Below are 15,114 nucleotides of genomic sequence, written 5' to 3' on the forward strand. Positions count from 1 at the left end.
GGCTAATGGTACTGTCTGGAGGTGGCCAAGTGTTAGCAGGCACTATCAGCCTTTCCCCAGAGTTCTGCACCACCGTCTTGACCTGGACACCTCAGCTACCCAGTTTGCAGACACTGCCACCCCATCAAGTTATTTGCTCCTTCTTTGTGAGCAGCCTTTGTAATGTGGAAAGTATTCCTGGGGAGCTGAGATGTGACCACCAAATTAACTTCCATCTGCAATCAAAGCCGAGATTTTTCCCTCACTGCCAGACAAATTCCCTGGGGCTACCGTAACTTTGTGCTTTATTATAATGCAAGCAAATGTCACTGAAGTCACGACCAGTAATTTCAAGAAGGTAGGCACTGAGACAATGAATGATGAGGATAGTAAACCTTATGCAGATGTGGGGGTGCACCTAACCCCCTCCCTCTCCAGAACCCATTTGGCAGGAGATTGTAGGTGGTGCTTTATAGTTTTGGTCTTTCGTGATGCTAGAATACATGATGTATACTAAAATAACCCTATCTATGTGAGAATTGAAATAACAGAAGTACTTATTTTGTATGATAAAGAGGGCAATTTGGAGGGAAAATGCAATAACTTCAAAAAAGTGCTTATTTTTCTAAATCTTTATTTTCTTTTTGAGATTATCAAGGACCAAGTAGAATTGTGAAGTCAGGAACACAAAGCAAAAGCAAACCTTTTCTATCTCTGCCCTAACTTCTTTCTATAGTCTCTTTTTTGTGGAATCTGGGCATGATCCAAAGGCAAGCTTGGAAGAATTGGATTTGGATTGGACCAGATATTCTAATGCAGCATTCCTTTTTTCTTATCAGACTTTGGAATCGGTGGTGATTTGGAGTCAGACAGGGTCAACTAATATATGCAGTAAAGCTCAGAGAAAACATGAGCCCAAGCATAGTGTAAAAGAAACATGCTGATTCATTTATTCAAACGTCACAGAAAAATCGTTGATTGGAAATGGTGGTTAAAATCTAGGAAGAAAATAAAAAATACCTTGACGGAGACAAAATCTATAAAGGAATTACTATAAAGAAAATTAAGACTTAATAGTATTTGATTTTCTAAAAACATAGTCTTTAATGGTTATGTATGTCTATAGTGTGTCTTATGTATTTGTAAATTCTATTTTGTAAGTAATTTTAAGCTTTCAAGTAATTAAAATTAGAACTGATCTCCTTACGTGTTTAGCATAGTATCTGAGGCATTTTGTTACCCAGAACACATTTATATGACCTATGATGAGGTCTCTCAATTTTTATTGGCAAAATAAGAGCAATGATATTCCTGTCTGAAAGATCGTTGCAACTGTCTGAAAACACTTTCCCTCTATAAAGTTTTTTTTCTTTTTTGTGAAATAACTGGCATTTTCTCTGGATAGACTTTGCATTTTCCCTGCTGAAGCAGAAAGTTGGAGACAGCCAAATCAGTTGTAGCTATCGTCCCAAGCCAGGGAAGCACTTCTCTGTCTGAACTGCTTATTTATTAGCAAAGAACTTGTGTATTCAAAGGCCTGTTATTTTTGTCTATGTTGAGCAAGACAGCTAAACCTTGAGGGGACAGCATAGTAAGAGGATTTTGTCTTCTGTTGCCTGTTCTGCAGTGTTTGCTGGGAAGCTGTTGCGCTAGGCTGCATCTAGGTGATTTAATCCACTTGTGGCCTCTAATTCAGATTGAAACTCGAGGATGAATTACGAATATCGATGGGGTAAGTATTTCAGTTCACATGAGAGGAAACAGAAGATCCTGAAGGTGACCTTGATCAGGGATTGGATGAGGGTGACACAGTTTTGGCTGGGGTTAATGATGCTGCAGTATCTCCTTGAGAATCCTAATTCAATCCATGCTTTCGCTCAGAGCTTTAGAAAATGAAGCAAATAATTCCTGCAATAGGCTGGGTCAAGGCGAGGTGAATTCCCCATTGGATGAGCTCCTGGAAAAAAATCTTTATAGAGGAAAGGTGTTTCCAGACAGTTGCAATGATCTTTCAAACAGGAATATCATTTGAGGCCTCTTATGAGGAGCCCTTTAGAGGTCAGCCAGCGCATGGAAGGTTCCTTCCAACTCAAAGAGATGGTAACCCTAAGCGAGGTGCAAGGATTCTCAAGTGTCCTACTTGGGTGACAGTGGGTAGCATTTAGTATATTCTCCTGTGGGGGCCTCGTGGCAGCTAGTGCTGTGCTTTATGAATACCTTGCCATGGGGCAGTTGAGGGACCACATGTGTATCGTAATGCTGTGCCTTCCAAGAACTTATGTTCTGGCAAGGTACCGCACGTTTCCTCAGATCCCTTAGGGCATTGGAACTGATTTCAAGAGAAGAGTTTCAGGAAGTTTCGGTAACTGGGAGGGTAAACAAGTAAGAAAACCTTTCTCATGCTATTCTGGAGCTGCAGGCAGATTTACAAATAGCTTTGGCTTAAATGTTGAGTGTAAAATAATTGTCAGTCCATTTCTCTCAAATAGATTACCGTCTATTTCAATCTCAACCCTTCCTCGAGTGTCATAGGACAACATAATCTGGAAGATTACTTTCACGTAAATACAATCACCTGCAGACATTCTTTGAAGTAATTTTACCTCCTTGTATCACATAATCAGTATCAATGAAAAATTTAAAGCATGTAGACCAATGTCATTAATACTGGTACCAAAAGGTTCAAAAACTATTTTAAAAAAACTCCTAATGATTTCTTTTAAATTTTTTTTCCAGGTTTTTGGCTAAGTTTATCCTATTATATTTAAACTACTAGTTAATTCTTTGAATTTATAATAAAATCTGAATGAACTTGAAAGAGACAACAGGTAGTTTTAAATCAAATGAGCTTCTTAAGTAAAATACATCCTCTGTTTAATTTTAGTGTTCTAATCGTGAAAATAAGCAGCACTCTTTCCTGGGTAGTTTTTAGGTTATTTTGGGCTGACAAATGTCTCAAAGCCCAGCTGTTCATCCCAGGAACCAGGGTGCGAAGACAGAACATGGGAGGAGGACTCCGAGGAAAGGAGGTGCTTCTCTCCTGTTGAACTTGTGGGTCCAGTGGCCTCATATTGTTCTTTGCCCCATCCTCAATTCCTTGTGAATTCATATTTTTTTAATCCCTACCTCACCCCCATCGCCAAACAAACTTTTCATCTTTTCTTGCTCTGGCTCCAGGCAGTGATGCTTTCTCGAGTTTGGACTTGGTGGTGCTGTGAGCGTGACAGGCGTTGAGTTCCTGTCCTGTCCCCACCTGCCCACCTGTCCTACCTCGGGACATGGGGGTTGAGCTGCTCCTCATCCAGGGGCAATCCCAGCTTCACTGCTGGGGTTCATGGCAATGAACAGATAGATGACCTCCACTGAAGACAAAAACCCTTTCATTCTCCACTTCTGATACGTGCAAGAAAGAAATCTAACTTATTCAATATTCCTTCTTTTTCAGCATTAGTTAGGATATGATCCCCAAAGGTGGGCAAACGTGCACTTAATATTTAAAGAATCAATTACTGTTGCAAACTGACAAAATGTATATGTAAATCCCAGATATGTCTTAATATGTGTTACTTCATAGTTTAGTAGCAGCTGTCGTACAACTTAAAAGAGCCCTTGACTTAGAAGCCTCTGTCTGAGTCCTCCATCAAGAAATTATTCACATGACCTTGGGTAAATCACTGTGCTAAACACTGTCAATGTTTTAGCTCATTTACTACTCACAGTGAGACACTTATAAAGGTGCTATCATTGCTTCCATCTTTAGATGAAGAAACTGAGACCCAGGGAGGGTAAATAACTCCTGTTCATTCCACCAGCTTATGAAGTGGAGCTGAAGTCAGACCCCCCTAGTCAGGCTGTTCACGGAAATTAAGCTCTGATTCCCATTGGCATAAGGTAACTTTTAAACACCAACATTTTTTACTGTTTGAAGGACCAAGTTGAATTCATTGAAACTGGGGCCTGGGAACTGACCCAACTTTCGTCCTATTTAGCTAAAAGACAAAGCTAATGTGACGCCAGTGAATTGTATTTTATCTCGTGTTAAATTGTAGCCTGAAAATGTTTCTGACTGCTGGAGCATCGCTTTTGCTCTGCTACCCTCCTAACCCCTGGTCTCGCCTACACCTGGGAAGCTCGTGGACCTGCAAATGCTCAATATTTAGGTACTGTAGTGTGCTTCAAACCTAAACATTACTAAATTCTTATAAGTTCTAGTAAAGAAAGATGAATCCTCTCAATATTCTCATTGATCAATCACCCTTATTTTGATTAGGTCAGTTTGCTGTCTTTCTAAGAAAAAAAATCTATCATAAAAATTGTTACTATCTGTGAACATTGCTAGAGGGAATAGCAGATTAATAGTGAAATAATTTGTAGTTATTGGCCCTTGATTTGTATTAATATTTAGCACCAATTACTGAAAACCATTGACCTATTTTGCACTCTATTTTCCTTGCTCACATTTAGAGTTCTCAATCTTTTATTAAATTGACAAAGCTCTAGTTTTCAAACTTGACTCAGACAAGCTAGATATAAGTGTTTGCTGTGATTATATTATTTTTCCTAATGAGAAACAGTTTTCTCAATTTCTCATTTTTCTACTATTATTTTATCTTAGATCTTTTAACCCATTGTTGTTTTCCATGTTAATGTCATATATAAGATGATTTAGATAAAATTTTCATATTCACCTTTTTAATTTTAATACTATAAATTAGCTCACGTTCTTCCAAGAAGAGAATAATTTCTTGTAGGAGCTTTGCCATCATGACCAGTTTAAGAACTGCTGGAGATAAAAGCTGAATGTTTTTGTTCTATACGCTAGGTGTTGGGAATTCAAAGTTGTATGAAACACAGTTTTTCCATCCTAAGTGAATCGGAAATTTAGTAGAGTGGACAAGTATGGGTAGATTTATTCATAGCGGAGAATTATAAACCGACCACAACATAGTGTAGACAGAAATGGAATGTGATATGCGTAATGTGGTATAAAAGCCCGGACTGAGAAGAAACAAATTTTCCTTGAGAACATCAGGGAAGTGTCTGAGTTGATGCCATTCGAGCTGGGTTTTGAAGAACAATTGAGTTCACCTGATAGAAAGAATGGCAAAGAGCAATGTAGGAAGATGAAATAACATTGGCAATAAAAAAGAAAGTGAAGGTGTATATGTATTTCTGCAACAGTGTATAGTGTTGCGCTTCTGGATCATGGGATGTCCAGTGGAGAGTGGTGGGAAATGGAGAAGGAAGTTGGATCAGGGTCCTTGAGTCTCGCATAAAGGAGTTTGGATTTCATACTGTAGACAAATGAAGTCCCATCATGAGTATTTTGTTTATAACAAAATGTTTTCCATATTATTCTACAACTTTTACTTTTCTTTAAAGTTTTTTGGCAGCTTTTTTGACTGTGAAAGCAACACACATCCTTGAACCATAACAAGCAACAAAGAAGCATTACAGGAGTTTATAAAGTAAATAATCAAAGTTCCTCTCTCCACCTCAACAATGACAGCCCAGAGTAAACCATTACAAATATAACAAGCTGTTGAGGGGCCTTACCTGTTGGCCCAGAAATGGTGACCAGGACTCTCCACTGCAACAATGGATGCTAAATTTCCCCTCATTATAAAGAAAGCCACCTCAGGCCATCAAGATACTCATTAGGGGTCCTAACAGGAAGCAGGCAAGACCCCTGTATAATCAAACCCCATCCCAACATCCAGACATCCCTGTCTGTTCTAGATGAAAAGAAGACAGGGGAGAAAGTTGGCTATCAGTGCAGTGGCTTTGTGAGAAATTCAGTGGTTGCAAAGGATGGGGCTGCTCTAAGGGAATTACTCACAGAGTGAGGAGACCTGAAAGAAGAAAAACCTGACATTTGATTACTTGAATGGATGCTTCTGAGTTTTAGGTGCATTCTGATACTGTCCCTGGAGAGAGAATTCTTGGAGGTGAGGGATTTAACTGGATATAGAGATGATGCCTGATTCTCTGGAGACTTCAGGAAATGGAAGTCTTGGTAAAAAGAAAGGACTGTGAAGTTGTGTTCCTAGAAGAAAATAATGGTATGTGTGTGGTGGAGGGAATTCATTCCATGTTGCCTAACTCTTGGAAAGGCATGAAGTTGATCTCAGTGGTTCCCGTACTTCCACACCTGAAGGGATAGGAAGGTTAGATGGGGCATGGACCACTATAAAAGGCTGAAAGAAGACACGGTGCCAAGAAAGCCACCATCCCCTATGCATAGTCTTGCTCATACACAGAAGGCACCAGCAGCTAAGGTGTGCCTCCTCACCTTTGTGGGTTGACCAGTTACTAAAGATCTTTGATTTTCTCATTCCAGCCTTTCCCATTCCAACCCCCTTACTGGGGCAACTAAGCTAGAAAGAGAAGGGGAAGAGCGATCTAAGCCAGGCCTAGTTGTTACGTCCTCTCCACTTTGGATTTTTCAGCGGGGAAAAGAAGCAAGCCCCATCAAACTTGAGTGGATTGTGATGGAGAAGGGGCAGAGTTTTGAGTGGGATATAAGACTGCCATTTAAAACTGAAACGAGCTCAGTTTTAATAATAAAAAATTATCTGCAAATTAAGGACTCTGACCAGTTACAGGTATTAAAAAGTCAACAGGACAGTTGAAAATTGCAGTTGGGGTGGGAAGTGGGGATCTAAAGCTATTTTCTACCCTAAGAAATGAAGAATCCTCAAATTTAGCATATCCAATGTATATATGGGCCATAGGTAGAGTTTTACACTAAGCAATAGTGCATGGGCAAATTTCTTTGTCAACACATATTGGTTTAGTTTATCATTTTTAGTTACTACAAGGTATTCCATTGAATTGATATACCATAAACAACACTTTCTTGATGGACATTAGGATATTTTCAAAACTGTCTGTAGTATAAATGGTGCTATAATAAACCTCTTTGTAATTACAGTTTTGCAATCATCCTATTATTGTTTACTTAAAATAAATTCAGAGAAATGAAATTCCTACATTTTAAATTTTGTTACTTATTATAAAATATGTGTTCTCCAAATATGTATTAAAATGTCCATTTCTCCTTTTCCTTATGTTTCTCTATACTAATATAATAAATATGTTAAAATTATGTTAACCTGATAGTTCATTCCTATCAGAAATCTAGTTGCTTTAATTTTTATTTCTTTGAGTATGAGAGTTAATAGCTTTTTGGACATTTTTATAGGTATTTATGTTTTATTTTTGTAGCTATTTATGTTTTATCTTTTACCTTTGAGAGCTGTGTCAATTAATACACTAATTAATAATAACATATGTCAATGGAATATATCTACTGCATTAACTTGCCTTAAAAATATCATGGTAATAGGTTTATATGCTTAGTTTGGGAGTAATCATAATAATAAAATAGCAAAAATTTATAGTGCATATTATGTGCTAGATGCTAGTCTAAGTACCTTATGTGTATTAACTCATTTAATCCTCATAATAAACTTATGAGAAAAGTTGTAATATTGTTCCCATCTTAGAAATGAGAACACAGTAATGTGTCCAAGGAAACACAAATGGCAGGGGCAGAACAGAGAGTTGGACCCACTGGGCCTGGCTCCTGAGCCTGGACTCTATTGTAGATGAGCCTTCTTTAAATACTGCTAGGCAAATTTATGTTAAAAGAATTGTAATAGCTGCATGTTATTACTATAAATGTATGATTCCCAAAAGAGGCATTCAAAATATTTGATCATTAAAGGTTTCTTTCTTGAAATACTACTGCGATCAGTCTTTATTCAATTACCTGTCACCTTTTATTTAGAAAGAGACAGTCAGTTCGTTTGGTTAGGTTATTTCATTTGGGGCAACATGTATTTAAAAAATAGTAATAATAAAAATTACAATGGTGGTTTTTTAAAAACAATTTGTTTTTCTGTAAGGAATTTGCTCACAGCGGGATGAGTAAGTGCATTATGGGAAATCATTAGCCCTAGTCCAGCCCTCTCATTTTCCTGGTGCAGAACCTAAGGCCCAAAGGGTTACAGGACGAGGGTGACTAGTGAGTAGTGGGGTGGACACAGGAGTTCAGTCTCCTCACTTCACACCTGGGTTCTTCCTACCACAGAGTCTTGTTTTCTAGGTCTTCCAAGTATTGCATTACATAATAAGTTCCTTTTTAATAGTGTAGAAATACAGTTAACATAAAATTTACAATTTTAACCATTTTGAGTATACAGTTCTGCAGTATCAAGTACATGCACATTGTTGTGCAACCATCACCACCATCCATCTCCAGAACTTTTCATTGTCTCAGACTGGAATTCTGTACACATTAAACAACATCTCCCCTTTCTCTCCTCTCCCCAGCTCCTGGCAACCATCATTCTAATTTCTGTCCCTATGAATTTGACTCCTCAAGGAACCTCATATAAGTGGAATCGTACAGTATTTGTCCTTTTGTGACTGGATTATTTCACTTAGCATAATGTCCTCAAGGTTTATCCATGTTTTGGCAATAGGGTTTTTTTGAAGCATTAATATATAAAATATATGTAAAGCAGTTAAAACAATGCCTGGCATATAGTAAGCTCTTTATAAGTTGTTATTGCTATTATTAATATTAATTGTATTAGTTTCCTACTGCTACTACATACAGCAAACTCCCACACACTTTGTGACTTAAAACCACACAGATTTGTTCTCTTATAGTTCTGGAGGCCAGGAGTTTGAATCAGTTTCCCTGGGCTAAAGTCAGGGTGTTGACAGAGCTGACTCCTTTTGGAGGCTCCAAGGGAGAATCTATTTCCTTGTCTTTTCTAGCTTCTAGAAACTGCCCGTTTTACCGGTTCAAGGCCCCTTCCTGCATCTTCAAAGTCAGCAGAATAGCATCTTCTCTCCTGTATGAACTCTGCTTCTGTCCTTTTAATTTTGACCCTCCTGTCTCCCTCTTATAAGGACCCTTCTGATTATACCGGTCCCACCTGGACCATCCAGGATAGTTTTCCCATCTCCTGATCCTTAATTTAATCAGATATGAAAAGTTCTTTTTGTCATATAAGGTAACATATTCAGGTTTTCCGAGGATTAGGACATGGGCATTTTGGGGGGAACTTTATTCAGCCTGTAAAAATTATAATAAAGTACTCATGGAAGGAATGTTCCTATGTGTGAACTCTTTGCTAGTCACAACAGCATTAGTGTCACCAATGCTGGGAGGTTGTTCAATTTCAGCACACACCCCAGATCTTCTGGCTCAGAATGTGCATTTTAACCAGATCCCCTAAAGATTTGAGTGCACATTCACATTGAAAATGCCCTGCACTGACTTTCGTTCTTCCCGTCGTTACTTAAAATGTCTGCTCTTCATCAGGTGCTTTAATGGAGAACATATACATGGATAACGATAAAGCCTCAATTTCATTTTCTTCGCTTGATCTTCCCTTAATGATGAAATTACCACAACATTAAAAATTCATAATCTGAACTAGAGTGTTGCCAGCTTAAGTCTCAAATGAGAAGTTAAGGTGGTTATAGAATGTATCGATGTTTCTTCATGAGTGATTGCTGACGCTATTTTTACCTGAAGTGAGCGTCTAACACAGGACACCCCCTCTCTGCTCTCTGCCTCCAGGTCATGACTACACCTCAGGAAGGGTGACTATTGATTTATGACCCTGGGAACAGAGTAGCAATCTGCCTTCTTGTTGAGATCAAACGGCCTGAAGGTGAATAGAATCTGCTACTCTAGCACATACCTCTTTTTGATTATCTAACTTTGCACATGAATATAAAGTTGAAGATAGCTCATTTTAAAGCCTTGCTAAAAAGATGGACAGTATTTTAAGTGTAAGCGTGTTGGAGGGGGTGGGCCAACAGAATCAGGTGGTTTTTCTTTGTTGTTTGTTTGTTGGATTGACTTTCTCTTGTTGGATTGTTTTGTTTTGTATTATTTGGCTTTGAATAGTGTTTGAGGCTTTTTGAAAGATGGAAGCTTTACTTTAATATACCACTGAATTACTAATAGAAATTTTAAAATTCCATTCTATTAGAATGTTGTCTAGTGCCAGTTTTATGTTTAAGTTGTCCTACGGGCATTTGGTATTTTCTATGAGTGTGCAATAGAATAGAAAATGAAAAATAAGTGGGGGCCAGCCCTGAAGCCCTAGTAGTAAAGCTCGGCGCTCTCACTGCTTTGGCAGCCCAGGTTCTTTCCCGGTCAGAGAACCACACCACCCGTCTGTCAGTTGCCATGCTGTGCTGGTGGCTCACATAGAACCAGAAGGACTTACAACTAGGATATACGACCATGCACTGGTGCTTCGAGGAGGCAGAAAAAAACAGAGGAAGATTGGCAACAGATGTTAGTGCAGGGTGAATCTTTCCCTGCCAAAAAAAATGTAGGTTTTCTAACAATATTGTTGTGTCATAAATATCCATTTTTGAATTAACTAGTAGTATCAAATCAGCAAATGTTATTTCCATCCAGAGTTAAATATTTCTTCTGCTTTCTTTCCTTTACAACACTTAGGGAAAATAAAGACCCCAACATTTATTTCAGGTACTCCCAACTGACAAAGGAAAACAACCAAAACAAACAAAAAACAAAACTAGGAAATACCAAAAGTGGAAGCTTTTTCCTTGGTTCTATATTCGATTCTCACATTGGCATTTAGATGGTGTACTTTTTGTTTTTACTGAGGTAAAATTGGCTTATAACATTATATAAATTGCAAGTGTACATCATCATATTTAGATTCCTGTGTAGATTACATCATGTTCACAGCATGACTAATTACAATCTAGCACCATACAGTGTGCCTAATCATCTCTTTTGCCCTCCTCCATCCACCCTTCCCCTCCGGTAACCACCAATCCAATCTCTGTCTATATGTGTTTGCTTATTGTTGTTTTTATCTTCTATTTTTGAGTGAGATAATATGGTATTTGACTTTCTCCCTCTGACTTATTTCACTTAGCAAAATATCCTCGAGGTCCATCCATGTTGTCACAAATGGCTGGATTTCATCATTTCTTATGGCTGAGTAGTATTCCATTGTGTATATACCACATCTTCTTTATCCATTCATCCCTTGATGGGCAGCCAGGTTGCTTCCAAGTCTTGGCTATTGTGAATAATGCTGCAATGAACATAGGGGTGCATGTATCTTTACTCATTCATGTTTTCACATTCTTTGGATAAACACCCATAAGTGGAATAGCTGGATAGTATGGTAGTTCTATTCTTAATTTTTTAGGGATCTCCATACCGTTTTACATAGTGGCTGCACCAGTTTTCGTTCCCACCAGTAGTATATTAGTGTTCCCTTCTCTCCACATCCTCTCCAACACTTGTTGTTACCTGTCTTGTTAATTATAGCCATTCTGACGAGAGTGAGGTGATATCTCATTGTAGTTTTGATTTGCATTTCCCTGATAGCTAATGATGTTGAATATCCTTTCATGTGCCTGTCGGTCATCTGTGTATTTTCTTTGGAGAAACGTCTGTTCAGATCTTTTTCCCATCTTTTAATTGGGCTGTCAGCTTTTTTGTTGTTGAGATGTATGAGCTCTTTATGTATTTTGGATATCAACCCCTTATCAAATATATGGTTTCCAAATATCTTCTCCCAAGTGTAAGGTCATCTTTTTGTTTTGTTGATGGTTACCCTTGCTGTGCAGAAGATTTTTAGTTTGATGTAGTCTCATTTGTTTATTTTTTCTATTGTTTCCTTTGCCCAATTAGACATTGTACTTGAAAATATGCTGCTAAGACTGGTGTTGAAGAGCGTACTGCTTATGTTTTCTTCTAGATGTTTCATGATTTCAGGTCTTGCATTCAAGTCATTAATCCACTTTGAGGTAATTTTTGTGTATGGTGTAAGATAATGGTCTACTTTCATTCTTTTGCATGTGGCTATCCAGTTTTCCCAACACCATTTATTGAAGAAACTCCCCTTTCTTGATTGTATGTTCTTGGCTCCCTTGATGAAAATTAGCTGTCCATTGATGTGTGGGTTTATTTCTGGGCTCTTGATTCTGTTTCCCTGATCTTTGTGTCTATTTTTGTGCCAGTACCATGCTGTTTTGGTTACTGTAGCTTTGTAGTATAGCTTGAAATCAGGGAGTGTGAAATCTCCAGCTTTGTTCTTTTTTCCCAGGATTCCTTTGGGTCTTCGGGGTCTTTTATTGTTCCATATAAATTTTAGGATTCTTTGTTCTATTTCTGTGAAAAATGTCATAGGAACTGTGATAGGGATTACATTGAATCTGTAGATTTCTTTAAGAAGTATGGACATTTTAACTATGTTAATTCTTCCTATCCAAGAGCATGGAATATCTTTTCATTTATTTGTGTCTTCTTCAATTTCTTTCAAGAATGTTTTATAATTTTCATTGTGCAGATCTTTCACGTTTTTGGTTAAATTTATTCCTATGTATTTTATTCTTTTTGTTGCAGTTGTAAATGGGATTGTGTTCTTAATTTCTCTTTCTGCTACTTTGTTGATAGTCTATAGGAATGCAACTGATTTTTGTATGTTAATTTTGCATCCAGCAACGTTACTGTATTCATTTATTATTTCTAAAAGATTTTTGGTGGATTCTTTAGGGTTTTCTGTATATAAAATCATGTCAACTGAAAATAGTGACAGTTTCACTTTTCCGTTTCCAATTTGGATCCCTTTTATTTCTTTTTCTTGCCTGATTGCTCTGACTAGGACTTCCAATGCTATGCTAAATAGGAGTGGTGAAAGTGGGCACCATTTCTGCTTCCTGTTCTTAGAGGGAAAGCTTTCAGTTTTTTTTCCATTTAGAATGATATTAGCTGTGGGTTTGTCCTATATGGCCTTTATTATGTTGAGGCACTCTCCTATACCCATTTTTTTTTTTTTTAAAGATTTTATTTTTTTCCTTTTTCTCCCCAAAGCCCCCCGGTACATAGTTGTATATTCTTCGTTGTGGGTCCTTCTAGTTGTGGCATGTGGGATGCTGCCTCAGCGTGGCTTGATGAGCAGTGCCATGTCCGCGCCCAGGATTCGAACCAACGAAACACTGGGCCGCCTGCAGCGGAGCGCGCGAACTTAACCACTCGGCCACGGGGCCAGCCCCTCCTATACCCATTTTATTCTGAGTCTTTTTCGTAAACTGATGCTGTATCTTGCCAAATGCTTTCTCTGCATCTATGGAGATGGTCATGTGATTTTTATTCATTTTGTTAATGTAGTGTATCACACTGATTGATTTTCAGATGTTGAACTATCCCTTCATCCCTGGAATAAATCCCACTTGATTATGGTGTATGATCTTTTTAATGTATTGTTGTATTCAACTTGCTAGTATTTTGTTGAAGATTTTTGCATTGATATTCATCAGTGATGTTGGCCTGTAATTTTCTCTTTCGTGTTGCCTTTGTCTGGTTTTGGTATCAGAATAATGTTGGCTTTGTAGAATGAGTTAGGAAGTTTCCTCTCCTCTTCGATTTTTTGGAAAAGTTTGAGAAGGATAGGTACTGTCTTCTTTGAATGTTTGGTAGAATTTGCCAGGGAAGCTGTCTGGCCCTGGACTTTTCTTTTTTGGGAGGTTTTTGATTACTGCTTTGATCTCCTTACTGGTGATTGTTCTATTCAAATTCTCTATTTCTTCTTGATTCAGTTTTAGAAGGTTGTATGATTCTAAGAATTTATTCATTTCTTGCAGATTGTCCAATTTGTTGGCATATAGCTTTTCGTAATATTCTTTTATAATCTTGTATTTCTGAGGTGTCCATTGTAATTTCTCCTCTTTCATTTCTGATTTTATTTATTTGAGTTTTCTGTCTTTATTTCTTGGTGAGTCTAGCTAAAGGTTTGTCAATTTTGTTTATCTTTTCAAAAGAACCAGTTTCACTGATTTTTTTGATATTGTCTTTTTAGTCTCTATTTCATTTATTTCTGTTCCGATTTTTATTATTTTCTTCCTTCTATTGATTTGAGGCTTAGTTTATTCTTCTTCCAGTTCCTTTAGGTGCACTGTGAGATTGTTTGAGATTTTTCTTGTTTGTTATGGTAGGCCTATATTGCTAGAAATTTTCCTTTAGAACCACTTTTGCTATATCCCATAAATTCAGGGTTGTTGTATTTTCATTTTCATTTGTCTACAGGTATTTTTTGATTTCTAGTTTGATTTCTTTGTTGATCCAATAGTTGTTCAGTAGCATTTTTTTTTTAAATCTCCACATATTTGCATCTTTTCCAATTTTCATCCTGCAGTTGATTTCTAGTTTCATAATGTTTTGGTCATAAAAGATGCTTGGTATTATTTCAATCTTCTTAAATTTATTGAGATTTGTTTTGTGGCCTAATATGTGATCTATCCTGGAGAATGTTCCATGTGCATTTGAAAAGAACGTGTATCTTTTACTTTTTGGGTGGAATGTTCTGTCTATATCTACTAAGTCCATGTGGTCTAATGTGTCATTTAAGTCCAATGTTTCCTTATTGATCTTTTGTTTGATCTATCCATTGATGTAATTGGAGTGTTAAAGTCCCCTACTATTATTGTGTTACTGTCTATGTCTCCACTTATTTCTATTAATAATTGCTTTATATATTTAAGTGCTTCCATGTTGGGTGCATAGATATTTACAAGTCTTGTGTCGTCTTGTTTGATTGTTCCCTTTTGTCATTATATAGTGCCCTTCATCATCTCTTGTTACAGTTTTTGTTTTAAAGTCTATTTTGTCTGACATAGTATTGCTACCCCAGCTTTCTTTTCATTGCTATTTGCATGGAGTAAATTTTTATATCCCTTCATTTTCAGTTTGTGAATGTCTTTAGGTCTGAAGTGTGTCTCTTCTATGCAGCATATATATGGGTCTGGATTTTTTATCCAGTCGGCCGCCTATGCCTTTTGATTGGAGTATTTAGTTCATTGGCATTTAAAGTGGCTGTTGGTAAGAATGTACTTATTGCCATTTTGTTACTTTTTTTTCCCTGATGCTTTAATAGCTCTTCTCTATTCCTTACTTCTTGTGCTATCTTTCCTTCTGGGTTGGTGGCTTTCTTTAGTGTTATGTTTGGATTCCTTTTTCTTAATTTTTTGTGTGTTAATTATTGGTTTCTGGTTTGTGATTACCAGAGGTTCATATATAATAACCTAGGTATATAGCAATCTATATTAAGTTATGGT

At 37.3% G+C, this 15,114-nt stretch overlaps 1 protein-coding gene and 1 long non-coding RNA gene across 2 annotated transcripts in view; both read left to right on the forward strand.

Moving 5' to 3' along the window:
- Positions 1-15,114, forward strand: part of LOC111774961 (probable oxidoreductase PXDNL) — a 315,007-nt gene that overhangs the window by 51,467 nt on the left and 248,426 nt on the right. The gene's annotated exons all lie outside the window — the stretch shown is intronic.
- On the forward strand, positions 4,005-7,725 carry LOC138915400 (uncharacterized). Its single transcript, XR_011421292.1, has 2 exons — positions 4,005-4,139; positions 5,362-7,725. It is a non-coding gene; the product is annotated as an uncharacterized lncRNA (long non-coding RNA).

This window comes from Equus caballus, chromosome 9, assembly GCF_041296265.1.
Source record: "Equus caballus isolate H_3958 breed thoroughbred chromosome 9, TB-T2T, whole genome shotgun sequence".
Lineage (NCBI taxonomy): Eukaryota > Metazoa > Chordata > Mammalia > Perissodactyla > Equidae > Equus > Equus caballus.